This window comes from Triticum aestivum, chromosome 4D (assembly GCF_018294505.1).
Source record: "Triticum aestivum cultivar Chinese Spring chromosome 4D, IWGSC CS RefSeq v2.1, whole genome shotgun sequence".
Classification (NCBI taxonomy): Eukaryota; Viridiplantae; Streptophyta; class Magnoliopsida; order Poales; family Poaceae; genus Triticum; species Triticum aestivum.
Window position 1 is genome coordinate 101,053,917 of NC_057805.1, and position 5,758 is coordinate 101,059,674.

The 5,758-nt window shown below is 47.9% G+C and overlaps 1 long non-coding RNA gene across 1 annotated transcript; it reads left to right on the top strand.

Annotated features, from left to right (window-relative positions):
- Nucleotides 1-3,296: 3,296 nt before the first annotated feature.
- On the top strand, nt 3,297-4,702 carry LOC123096496 (uncharacterized). The gene is made up of 3 exons (XR_006446644.1): nt 3,297-3,752; nt 3,826-4,047; nt 4,447-4,702. It is a non-coding gene; the product is annotated as an uncharacterized lncRNA (long non-coding RNA).
- Nucleotides 4,703-5,758: the final 1,056 nt, after the last annotated feature.

Sequence of the window (5,758 nt, forward strand, 5' to 3'; positions counted from 1 at the left end):
ACGGGCCGCTTCGTTACCATTTACCATGATGTGACGCATGAGGGCAGTGGCCGCCCCACGCATGCCCCCCACGTCACGCACGGCCCTCCACAACGCGCATTCAATGCGGGTCGTGGGGAAGCGCAAGCGAGCGAAAGAGTTACAGCGGTAAAATCCTCCCCACCTGCCCGCGCACCGTTCTGGGCCCGGCCCAACAACGCGTTGCGCTCATGTGTGGCCCAGGCCCGGGGGCTCTTGTCGGTGTACAAAAGTAGAGGCTCTCCTTTTTTACCCCTTTACTTGTGCACGGGCAGTCAGAGTCGCGTCCACGGCCACACTAAGCAGGGCAAAGGATGGAAACGAAGGCACAAGACGGCCAAGGCAACGCCAAGATAGAGACACAAAGAGCAGAAGGGCGAGGTGGGCTCCCCCGGCAAGGCCCTTGCCGGGGTGGCCTCCGCAGCCCCGGCAAGAGCCTTGCCAGGGCAGCTTGCCCGATGCCGACAGAGCACACCACCCATGAGCCAAGGGTTCCAACGCCATCAACCACATTGGAACCAAGGCTCGGAAGGCACCTCCGTGGTGGCATGCAGATCTTTGTGAAGATCATAAGCATACAAGATCAGATGAGGACCAGAAGACGACGATCCTCGGCGGGATCCTAGCCAAGGAAATCCACGAGACCCCCGGCGAGATCCTTGTCGGGGACGACCACGATGCCACGGCAAGACCCTTGCCGAGGCCCCGGCAAGGCCCTTGTCGAAGTTGCCTACGAGGCCACAACCAAGCACGCGTCTGCCAAGACTTCACCACCGTTCCCATACAGCTGCCAGCCCAACCACCTGGGCAGGCACCTGCGTGGCAACGTGCGGCTTCTAGGCCAGCTCAGCAAGCACCTGCGTGGTGGCATGCAGATCTTCGTGAAGACCCTACCACCACGCCATCTCAACAGCCTGCCAGCCTACATGGCGTTGCATGCATCGTTGGCCTGGACGCGTGTCGGAGTGAGGCGGAGCGGCGACAGACGGGACGGGCTTTGTTGCCATCCCCAATAAAGCAACGGGACACCTAAGGGGGCGCATTTAATGTGTCTTGTCTCGTAATGACAAGCGATGAGCTTGCGCACTGTACACCTTTTCCACCTCCTGTGTGCCACTGTGGCGACCCCTTTTTGTCTATAAAAGGAGGCCTGAGGCGTCCAGGAGGAGGATTCGGATCTTTTGGGCAACACACGCACCGTAGCTAGCTCAAGAGCTCAAGAACACTCAAATACATACACCAAAGCAGGACTAGGGTATTACGCATATTCGCGGCCCGAACCTGGGTAAACGATCCTTGTGCTGACCGCCAGACCCGCTCTTTGCACAACCCCGCGCCCGCCAACCGTAGAAGGGATCCCAGTGATTCCATAGGTGTCGTTTCCCCGACAACCGGCAAGTTTAAAATCATAGTTGAGTTCTTTGATTGCCCAATAAGCTTTATGTTCTAACTCAAGAGGCAAACGACAAGCTTTCCCACATACCATTTTTTAAGGAGACATACCCATAGGATTTTTATATGCTGTTCTATAGGCCCAAAGTGCATCATCTAATTTCTTAGACCAATTCTTCCGGGACCTATCTACAGTCTTTTGCAAAATTAATTTTATTTCTCTATTGCTAAGTTCAACTTGACCACTAGACTGAGGATGATAGGGTGATGCAATTCTATGGTTAACATCATACTTGGCAAGCATTTTACGAAAAGCGCCATGAATAAAGTGTGAACCACCATCGGTCATTAAATATCTAGGGACTCCAAACCTTGGGAAAAAAACTTCCTTAAGCATTTTAATAGAGGTGTTGTGATCAGCACTACTATTTGAAATAACTTCTACCCACTTAGTAACATAATCAACATCAACCAAAATATGTGTATACGCATTAGAGGAAGGAAAAGGTCCCATGTAATCAAAACCCCAAACATCAAATGGTTCAACAGCAAGTGAATAATTCATAGGCATTTCTTAATGCTTACCGATATTACCTATTCTTTGACATTTATCACAAGATAAGACGAACTTACCAGCATCCTTGAAGAGAGTGGGCCAATAAAACCCAGATTGCAATACCTTGTGAGCAGTTCTGTCTCCCGCATGATGTCCTCCATAAGCTTCAGAGTGACATTTCCGTAGGATTTGTCCATGTTCATGCTCAGGTACATACCATCTGATAATACCATCTACTCCTTTATAAAGTTGTGGGTCATCCCAAAAGTAATGTCTTAAATGATAGAAGATTTTTTTTCTTTTGTTGATATGTAAAGCTAGGTGGTAAATATTTAGCAACAATGTAATTAGCATAGTCAGCATACCAAGGAGTGTTATGAGAAACATTTATTGCAGCTAACTGCTCATCAGGAAAACTATCATCAATAGGTAGTGGGTCATCAAGGACATTCTCCAACCTAGACAAGTTATCAGCTACGGGGTTCTCTACTCCTTTTCTATCAGTGATATGTAAATCAAATTCTTGTAGCAAGAGAACCCATCGAATAGCCTAGGCTTAGCATATTTTTTCCATAAGATATTTAATAGCAGCATGATCAGTGTGAACGATAACTTTAGAGTCAACAATGTAAGATCTAAATTTATCACAAGCAAACACCACTCCTCGAAATTCTTTTTCAGTAGTAGCATAATTTTTTGTGCACTGTCTAGAGTTTTACTAGCATAATGAATAACATTTAGTTTCTTATCAACTCTTTGTCCTAGAACAACACCAACAGCATAATCACTAGCATCACACATAATTTCAAAAGGCAAGTACCAGTGAGGTGGTTGAACAATAGGTGCAGAAATTAAGGCTTTCTTGAGTGTTTCGAAGGCTTCTAAACAATCATCATCAAAAACAAAAGGAACATCCTTTTGCAAAAGATTTGTAAGGGGCCTAGAAATTTTAGAAAAGTCTTTGATAAATCTCCTATAGAAACCAGCATGACCTAAGAAACTACGAATACCTTTGATATCTTTAGGACATGGCATTTTCTCAATTGCATCAACCTTAGCTTTGTCCACCTCAATACCTCTTTTAGAAATTTTATTGGCCAAAACAATACCTTCATCTCTACTCCTAATGGAGCAGTTGGTAGTCTCCGCCGGTCAATTTTCGTCCCACCTTCCATGGTTTTTTTGGTACCTCCTCCCACCTCATACTTAGCCACCACGAACCGAAAAAACCTCGTGCTGAGGCCCCAACCCGCACCCATGCACGTACGACCGAAAAAAGATCTACGATGGTTAACCAACGAAAAAAGACCTACGAAAACTAACCAGCGACAAAAAAACCTAAACCTATCGCCCGCACGTACGATCGACGACTCCTGCCCTCGAGCGAGGTCTCCCTTCGCCGCCGCCGCTCCACCCAGAGCCGCCCTCTTCCCCGCTGGCGCCGCCCTCTTCCCTCCCACCCCGAGCTGCCATCTTCCCCGCCCACGCCGCTCTCTTCCCCGCCGGCGCTGCCCTCCACTCACCTTCTGTTCTTCAAGCGGGGACGCCCCGGATCGAGTCGAGCAAGTCAGCGGGGCAGCGGCTAGATCCGCCACGGCCACATCTCGTCGAGATGGGCTGCACCGGGAGAGGTAGATCGAGGCGGCGGGCAACGTGTGCGTCTTGTCTCTTGGGACGCCGCTCCGACCCGATCCAGCGAGGAGGCAGCCTCCGTGTGCGGCAATGAGGACGGCGGTCGGCTGCGCGAAAGGTCGATCTGATTGTGCCTCGTCACACCCCTTCCCTGGTAAAGACCCAAGCTCCTCGCATCTTCGCTCCACTGGATGTACTTTCTTGGCTTAGGCTTTCAGTTTTTTCAGGGCTGCACTTTCTTTGCCTGTTAAGCAATTGATATACATAGTGGAGCAAGAATTAACACCATGGAAGGGGAGAAATACAGTACAGGCACTACGTATTTTAAATTTTGCATGTGGGCTCAGGCGTGGCAGCATCAGCGGCCTCCGACGCTCCTCGGCTCAGCCGCCGCCGACCTACCATGCCCAAAATCCTCGCGAGCAGTGTCACTCCTTCCCCTCACCGTGGTACCTTCCTCTTCCGTGTTACTTTTTTTCTTTTGAACATGCAGTTGTTTTGGTCCATCATTGTTCTCATAAAAGTACATTCTTAAGGATGAGCAAACTTCTGTGATGTTGTGACGCGAAGTGCCTGATGCCTTGATGTCTTACTTTAAATTCATTTTACATGCATGAGCAGGACTTCACACTAGGATGGGAGCAACCTGCATCTTTTGAATGTACTGAACTAATAAATAACTACGTACTTTCGAACTGAATATCCTCCGGCAATTGGCGTCAGCATTGACTATGCCACTGTCAAATGCATGTTTGTTTAATCATAATGATTTCTTCATCCCTTTAGTTAGAAGAATCAAAAGCAGTTAATAAGCTTCTAAGCTCTTTAGTCTGCATTTTTCTTTGTAGTTCCTTTTTTTACTCAGTTGTGCAACGTCAATGGTCTCTACCCTGAAGAGTCAAGATTACATTGTTACTGACTTGCAAGGCTCTATTATGTTTCGAGGTGAAGAAGTATTTACCTCTTGAGTTCTTGATCATTTTCTTTGGTTTGGCTCTATATGCAACCCTTTCGTACCATTTACCTGCATTAACTTGAGCAATAATATCTATACCATTTACTTTACTGTTAATTACAGAAGAAGATAAAACCAATGAGTTAACTAAGCAAGATTTGCAGGTGCAATGGATTGATTGATGAATCAATCATAGCTACCAGAAGAAGAAAGAATCAGGCGTGCATCATGGATGATGGATCTTGGAGTATGGGGTGAGAACAAAGGTGATTTATTGGAGTGATATAAGCAAACTCAGGCACGTTTCCTTTCCTCACATTTTGAAGATCCAAGCAGAATAGATCTATTATTAGTAGCATCGTCACCTTCAAATCCAATGTTTTTTTAGGCCACTCCTGTGTTTGTCTCTTTCAAACTAATCTGGTTTTAACAATAGATCATTACTATTTTACCTACTTGATTCTTAATGCTTGTATTTCTTAAATTTTCCTAGGAGAATGGGAATTACATCTAGAGCTACAGTTTGTGATTTAAGGATCTGCTAGGCATGTCATGGTAAGTAATTTTACTTGCCAATTGCCATGCTCCAGCATAAATCATGTTCTGTTGCAGCACCTGACATTTGTTGCACAATAAGCTAGTTGTTGCTAGCAGTTTTAGCGTCAGAGTAGTTGCTTTTCTTCAGTTTTTCAGTTAGCTAGTTTAGCTCGCGGGTTCAATAGCTTGGAGCGAGTCTCGCGCCTCGTCGATCCGTTCGTGGGATGGCACGAGCGTAGTGGATCACGCGGGCGCGTAGTCAGGGGCCACGATCCCCGGTTTCCTTTCTGTACTCTGAATAAAAGGCAAGGAATAGAAGCAGAAAAGTTGTGAAGTTTTACAACGCAAAACCCTCGTGTGATCAACTGTCCAGAGAATACAGCGAGAGAGAGAGGCGACAAGTGGTATCAGAGCCATGTCAAAGACGCCAGCGGCTGCGACGAGGACGCCCGCTGGCGGTGCAGGCCGATCGGAGACGCCACCACGCATACGCGCGCCGTCACAGGACCGCGGACGGACTCGCCGCCGAGGCAACATAGTGGCTCAGCAATCGGTGCAGCCGGCGCCCGCGGCGGGCGCGCTGCCAACGCTGACGCGCACCAACTACGCTGAGTGGGCTCTGCTCATGAAGGTCTACCTTCAGGCCCACGGCTGGTGGGGCACGGTCT